This window comes from Piliocolobus tephrosceles, chromosome 17 (assembly GCF_002776525.5).
Source record: "Piliocolobus tephrosceles isolate RC106 chromosome 17, ASM277652v3, whole genome shotgun sequence".
Lineage (NCBI taxonomy): Eukaryota > Metazoa > Chordata > Mammalia > Primates > Cercopithecidae > Piliocolobus > Piliocolobus tephrosceles.
This window is the reverse complement of record NC_045450.1, coordinates 9456219-9463914: the sequence shown is the minus strand read 5'-3', so window position 1 is coordinate 9463914 and position 7696 is coordinate 9456219.

Here is a 7696-nt window from a genome sequence, read left to right as displayed (position 1 = left end):
TTGAATGAAAAAAAAAAAAAAAAAAAAAAAAATAAAGTAAACTGCAAACATCAATACACTTTCCCCTAGGTATTTCAGCGTGCATATCATTAACTTCTGTTCAATATTGTTTTGCATTTTTTTCTGTTGATGCAGATTTACCTACAGCTTAATGTATAAATCTTAGGAGCCCACTTACTGGATATTGTGAATTGAATTGCATCCCCACTAAAATTTATATGCTGAAGTCTTAACCCCAGTCCTGCAGAATGTGACTGTATTTTGATATAGGGTCTTTAAAAAGGTCATTCAGGTTAAATGAGTTTATTAGGGAGAACGTTGATCCAGTATGACTGGTGCCCTTAAAAGAAGAGGTGGTTAGGACAGACACACACAGAGCAACGAAACACAGGGAAAAGACCTCTCCCTGCAAGCCAAGGAGAGAGAACTGGAACAGATCCTGCCCTCAGAGTCCTAAGAAGGAACCAACCCTGTCCGTATCTTGATCACTGACTTTTAGCCCCCAGAATTTTATGAAAATAAATTCACGTTGTCTAAGCCACCCAGTCTGTAATATTTTGTTATGGCAACCATAGCAAACTAATACACTGGGTTTTGACAAAGGCATTCACCTGTGTGACTGAAACACCTGTCAGTATACAAAACATTAGTACCCTCCAGAATGTTCTCTCAGGCTCTTGCTCAAGCAATTTCCAACCAAGACGCTACTCTGGATTTTTATACTCTAGGTTCATTTTGTCCGTTCTTGAACTTCATGAAAATAGAATTATGCACTGTATACTTTTTTACGTAAGGCTTATTTTGCTGAATGTTTTTGAAACACTTTCACTCTTTTCCATGAATCAACAGTTTATTCTTTTCGCTGCTAAGTAGCATTGCATTGTATGGATGTACCACAGTTTACTTATACATTATCGTATGGACAGACACCTAGGTTCTAATTTATGAAAATTATAGATAAAACTGCTGTGAATATTCCTGTACAAGTCTTTTCTTAAGCATATGTTTTTATTTCTTTTAGAGAAATATCTAGGAATAGAATAACTGGATCATATGACAGGTGTGCATTTCGTTTCATAAGAAATGACCTGAAATGTTTCCAAAGTGATTGCACCATTTTACATCCTTACCAATAATGCAGAAAAGTTCTGCATGTCCTTGCCAACATCTGGGGCTGTCATGTTAAGTGTTTCATGAATGAAAAAAGGTGTGGATTGTTCCCGAGTCTTGAAGTGACTATTTCCGGAACTCCATTGGAAAGACCTCAAATGGAAAAACCAGATTTCTTTCTCTCAGAGAAGAATACATGATGCAATGAGAAGGTTCTGGGCTTTGGAGATGGAATATCTGGGTCCACTTCCCACCTCTGCCACTTAGTTAGCTGTGCGATCTGGGCCATTTAAGTTTCTTGAGTTTCCATTTTCTCATGTGTCACGAGGACAAAATGAGGAAATGCATTGAACGATGCTTAGCATTGCGTATAGCAAAGTTTAGAAACTGATGCTTCATTACATGGATCAGTCACTGTTCTCTTTTTCATCTTTTCTCAGGATCTTCTCATTCCTTTATCACATCCACCTTGCCCCTTAAATTCTTTCCTGCATCCTTTTCTTCCTTCTTCATGCCTCTGTAGAGAATCAGAATTTTTTCTTAGAACAGGGCATAGCCCCTAGTCAAAGGTATGCTTTGAAGAGATCAGGAGAACTGACTCATAGAAAAAAGGCCTAAATTTTAATTGAGCTTCACTTATTAGTATGGCATTGGGGACAAATAAATCTTAGTTTTCTTATCTGTAAATTGTAGAGGATAACATCTTGCCCCATGGGGTCGTGTGATAAGTCAAATCAAGTAAGTGTCTAAAGTGTAAGTGTCCCAGCACAGTGCATAGAATAGAGTAAGTGGTCAGGAAACAAGAGTTCTTTTCCTCCATGAGGTCTGAGGTCAGAAGGCGCATCACATGCCTGAGGTCTGCACCTCTCTGCCCACTCTGAACTCAGTTTCTGACTCATTTGGGACTGCTAGAAGCCCTGTGGTCTTTTGTCCCCTCTCTATAGATCCTGCTACTCAGGTCTCTGATGTTCTTTGAGTGTTTAGGAGCCAAGAGCCTTGTTGTTTGATCAGGCCCCAAACCTGGGGAGAGTTCATGACGTTTGCTGATGGAGAAATACACAAGGAGAAGAAAAAAGAGAGAAACGAGGATTCACTTATCGTATGTTTCCATCCTAAGCCTCAAAGAAAAGATTTCAGAAGATACCTTCCCCCATGCCTCTTCCCTATCATCTCGTCATTAAAGCCTCAGAGAGATATTCAGAGCATCCCTTCCCTCTTCAATTAAACATAAGGAAAAGTCTCTTCATGTTTAACAAATGATTGCTGTGAATAAAAATAAAGCCTTTCATTCAGTGATCATTCTATTGTATTATTATTATTAACCACTGGTTGACTCTTGCTAATTGAGCTCCTCTGAATGAAAGGTTAACATTGCTTAGTACAAAGCAGCCACTAACCATTTAGCAATTTGCAGAATATGTTCTCTGTGCTTTGCCTAATTAAAGGAACATTGAGGAGAGGGGCTTGTGAGTTGTCAGGGATGATCTTGGGAAGTTGGAAGTGACCCAGTATCACTCCCTAGCTCCTTAATACACCATGTTCATTCTAAATGAATTCTTAAACTTGTGCTTGTTGAAGTTGTTCAAGCCTTTACAATGATGAATGCTTGAAGTCTCCTAGACACATAGATTTTCACTGGATAATTAGGAAATGGGGTAGATGAGTCTCTTCCAAATTGTACTCTTGGGCAACCCAAATGGCTTAATTTAAATTGCTAAAGAATTTACATATGTGGCAGGGTAAAAGGCTTTGGAGGCCAATAAAACTACATTTAGATACCAGCTATGACTTTTTCTAGCTTGTGACCTTGAACGTGTATCCTCTGAGAGTCTCAGTTTCCTCACCTGCAAAATGTAAATAATAAGACCAACTGAAAGGAGCTGTTACGAAGATTAGGATGATGAAAACCAACATAGTACGTAATGGGAGCTCTAAATAAAAGTGCTAACTTATCATCATCATCATCATCATCATCATCATCATCATCATCATCATCATTCAGCAGAGAGTTTATGACCTGTTGCTTTCAAGCAGATTGAACCTGTGACACTATGTAAAAACATTCCTGTGGGACTTCTCTGTAAGAGTCAGCCAGATCCTATGTTTAATGCAAGAAGGGTAGAGGTAGTATCCTCTAAATCTCTGTGCAAGGCTGGATCCTTTGTCCTTCTTCTTCCCCAAGGACTGAAAAGCAGGCACAATGACTAAACACAAATTTATGCATTATTTATGTATGGGGAAGATGATTCTATTGTAACCTGTGGTATGCTGAGACATAAATAAGCCTTGTTAAATCAGATTCTGCAAGGGGCAGGGGGTGACTCTTTACCTGATTTTGCTCCCTCTGGGTATCAGAATTATGACTGTAATAGTCAGAGGGGTTGACCTGGAACTGACATCTGGTTTAACAATACCTGTAGGAATTCTGAATCTACGGGCTCTTAAAAAAACTAATAATAGCTTTGAAGAGTATGCCTGAGCGTTTATGCTGGCTTCTAAGGAGGTTCCGGTTCCTGCCACTGCTATACATTTCAAGTCACAGTGATGGGCAATGAAGTCTCCCATCCTTCTGGCTCAAGGAGGAGTTGGTCAAGTTCAAGGACACTGATTGGGTCATGTTGTCCAAGGGTAGAGGATTGAAAGGAAATAATATTCATAACACATGCAAGTATTGTCCTTTCTTCTCTCACCCCACTCACATGCTAGGGTGGTTTTAACCAAAGACTATAATCTCGGGTACCTACATTGGCCAAGCAGGTTACCTGGATGAGTGACAGCACTATCTGAAAAGAGCAGCTACTTCTCAGTGCCAACTGATTGTTGCCAGGTAGGTGTGCAGTGTTACCAGATAGTCTTATTTTACAGGATGAGTTAGAAGATGAGATTTCTGTAAAATCTTCAATTTTTCAACTATTGGCAAATAATTTTTCTTTTCTTTTCTTTTTTTTTTTTTTTTTTTTTTTTGAGACAAGGTCTCACTCTGTCTGTTGGGCTGGAGTGCAATGGTGAGATCACAGTTCACCACAGCCTCAACTTCCCCAACTAGAGCGATCCTTCTACCTCAACCTCCCAAATAACTGAGACCACAGACATGCACCACCATGCTCAGCCAATAAATAATTATTTGATTGATTGTTTATTTATTTATTTATTATAGAGACAGGGTCTTGCTATGTTGACCTCTACAGTGTTTTTAAAAAGTTGGCCAGGTGGCTGGGCACGATGGTTCAAGCCTGTAATCCCAGCACTTTGGGAGGCCAAGATGGGTGGATCACGAGGTCAGGAGATCGAGACCATCCTGGCTAACATGGTGAAACCCCTTCTCTACTAAAAATACAAAAAAAAAAAAAAACTAGCCGGGCGTGGTGGCGGGCGCCTGTAGTCACAGCTACTCGGGAGGCTGAGGCAGGAGAATGGCGTAAACCCGGGAGGCGGAGCTTGCAGTGAGCTGAGATCCGGCCACTGCAGTCCAACCTGGGCAACAGCGCGAGACTCCGTCTCAAAAAAAAAAAAAAGTTGGTCATGTGCAGTGGCTCAAGCTGGGCTCAAGTGCCCCTCCCACCTCGGCCTCCCAAGTGACCCTCCCACCTCGGCCTCCCAAAGTGAGAGGATTACAGGCATGAGCCACAGAACCTGAACAACTTTTTAAAAACACTGTAGAGGTCAGCAAACACATTTAAGGGCCAAAATCAGCCTTTAGACAGCCAGTTAAGAGCTTAGTTACTGGAGTTAGTCAGAACTGGGATCAAGTCTCGGGTCTGCACCTTAGTGTCTGGGTGACCTTGGGTAAGGTTCAGTCTCCTCACCTGCAAAATGAAGTTAATGAGAGTACCTACTTCATCTGGCATTCAGATTAATTGGGATTACACTCACAAAGCCCTAAGTATAATGCCTGGCACATAAAATTGAATTAACACTTGTTAAAGAAGTCATTGGTGCATCAAAATGTGGGAACAGAATTGAAGAATATCAGGCAAAGTTATCCTTTCCAGCCCTTATACAATGATTAATTGTGGACCATCCCCTTTTGTTTCTCAGTAATTTTGCCCATATATCTCCAAGTTGTCAGGAATTCCAAGCCAGGCTTTTACTCTAGAGCTACACGTGAAAAATGATCTCTTCCCACCTCAAATGCAACCAGGTCCATACCAATTAACGCAGTTTATATCTTTCCCTCCATTTTGAGATAACAGGAAGAAATGGGTTAGTAACAGGATAGTTTGAAAAGACCCCCAGTGAATTCCGGATTTCCTCAGAGAAACTTCTCTGTTTTCACTCACCTTTGTCACCATCTTCACTGACTTCTCTCAGGAAGCAGAAATAGAAAGTAGGTGAGCTAGACAGCTAGAAAGTAGAGGCAGTTCCCTTAGGCTTTGCCCATTTTCTCTACAAACATAGGTCAGGACAGCAGAGAGGCTACTCCTGGGTCAAGAAAGGTAACAAATATCTCTAGGTCAGAGTTCAGCACTCACCTCAGCACTGTTGACACTGGGGCCAGAGAACTCCTTATTGTGGGGGCTGTCCTGTGTGTTGTAAGATGTTCAGGAGCATTTTTTTACTTCCACCCACTAAACACCAGCCGTGCGTACACTGCCCCTGCCCGCCTACCACACACCAGTTCTGGCCATCAAAAGTATCTCCAGATATTGACAAATGTCCTGTGGAGACCAGACTCCAAACTCGTCCCATTGAGAATGCTACTCTAAATCCATCCCTTCCTGCTACTCCTTGGGGATATCCCTGATTTTGGAACTCTCCCTGTAATAAAACTAAGAGGAAACAACCAGAAGTATAAGAGCATCCTGTAAAGAAAACTTTAGGGAAAAAATACAGAGAGTGGGTTTTGGGATCAGATGACAAGGATTCGAATTCTGGTTCACCCTCAGATGAATTGCTTGAAGCAAAATACTTCACTTCTCTGAGCTTCAAATATTTCCTCTGTAAAATGAGGATTATGATACCCTCCTCCCAGGGGTATTTTTCATATTAACTGTGATAATGTCAGGAATCTAAATGTCACAGCATTATACAGTCCTGCTAAATAAACAGAAATAATTATTATTTTACGAGAAGGATAAAAATTCACTTTGATTTTTTTTTTTTTTTTTTTTTTTTTTGAGACAAGGTCTCACGCTGTTGCCCAGGCAAGAGTGCAATGGTGTGATCATAGCTCACTGCAGCCCTAACCTCCTAGGTTCAATTGATCCTCCCACCTCAGCCTCCCAAGTAGCTGAGACCACAGTCACATGCCACTATGCCCAGTTAATTTCTTTTTGGTAGAGATGGGGTCTTGCTATATTGCCCAGGCTAGTCTCAAACTCCTAGGCTCAAGTGATTCTCCTGCTCCAGCCTCACAAAGTGTGCATTCTAGTCCTAAAAAAAAAAAAAACTTACTGGATCATGTTCAGTATTTTATGTATTTTAGAAATTTAGACAAGGCCCCACCAATTCCACAGATGGCCTATTCACTGATAATTCTGAGGGGCCGATGCTCAGATGAGACAATTTCCCTCTAGTTGCCTTGCTCTTTCCTTCTTTCTCCATGTATCTGGTTAAGAAATCATCCATGATCTTTTAAGCATCAAAATGTATAAAATATTTGAGTCCTTGTATCTTCTTTGTCTTATGTACTGTAATAGGTTCAAAGTAAAAAGTCCCAAAATCACCATTCTCACCTCATCTCCCCTTAGGTCTGCTCCACTCACTCAGTAAGTATTTCTGAGAACCTACTAAGTGCCAGGCATTTGAGCTAGATGGATGAAAAGACATTACTGTCTTCTCCTTATAAACTTACTCACAAAGCAATGGGGAAAATAGATAAGTAGGTGGTCAATTATAATATATTGTGGTCATTTTTTAAAGCTTCACTTTCTAATGTTTTTTCTTGTTTGAAAAAAATGAAGTCAGTACAGGATTGCAAGTTTATTCTAATAAGGAAATTAAGGAAAAGAAAAATAAGTATAAGCAAAATAAGAGGAAGTCAAAAAATTAGTGTTCACAGCATACATGTTTAACAGGTTACTCGTAGCCTGTAAATTGAACACTGAGCTTCCTAGTTGCCAATGTGAAAACAGAAAGAAGTTACAGGACAATTTGGTGTGGTCAGTAGGGAAGGAAGAGGAGAGTTGGGGAAGACATCCTATACAAGGTCATGTCTGAGATGAATCTCAAAGCACAAGCAGGAGCTATGCACATTGATAAAGCAGGGGTGGGTAATATAGGTGAACTGTATAGCACACTCAAAGGCCTAGACACGAGGTAGAGCATAGCAGGCCCCAAGCTTGTGAGCAAAGCTTGGGATTCTGTTCGCTTTTTACCATTTCTCTTTGCTTGACGGGATCAGGTTAGAGCCAAATTGCATAACAAAGCCTGCCAGAAATCTTCCCTTGCTGTTTCCACAGGAAGTCATTTAAAAAGGTGAAATTCAGCCACAGTTACATCAACTGCAAGAGGAAAGACATTCGGAAATTTTGCCTTTTCTTTCTGTTCCTGGTTTGGCAGAGAGAGAATATGTGAAAGTCGATTTGGAGGTAAGTGCTCTGCTAATAGAAAAGCATTAACAATAAAAGCAGGTCACTGGCAGGGC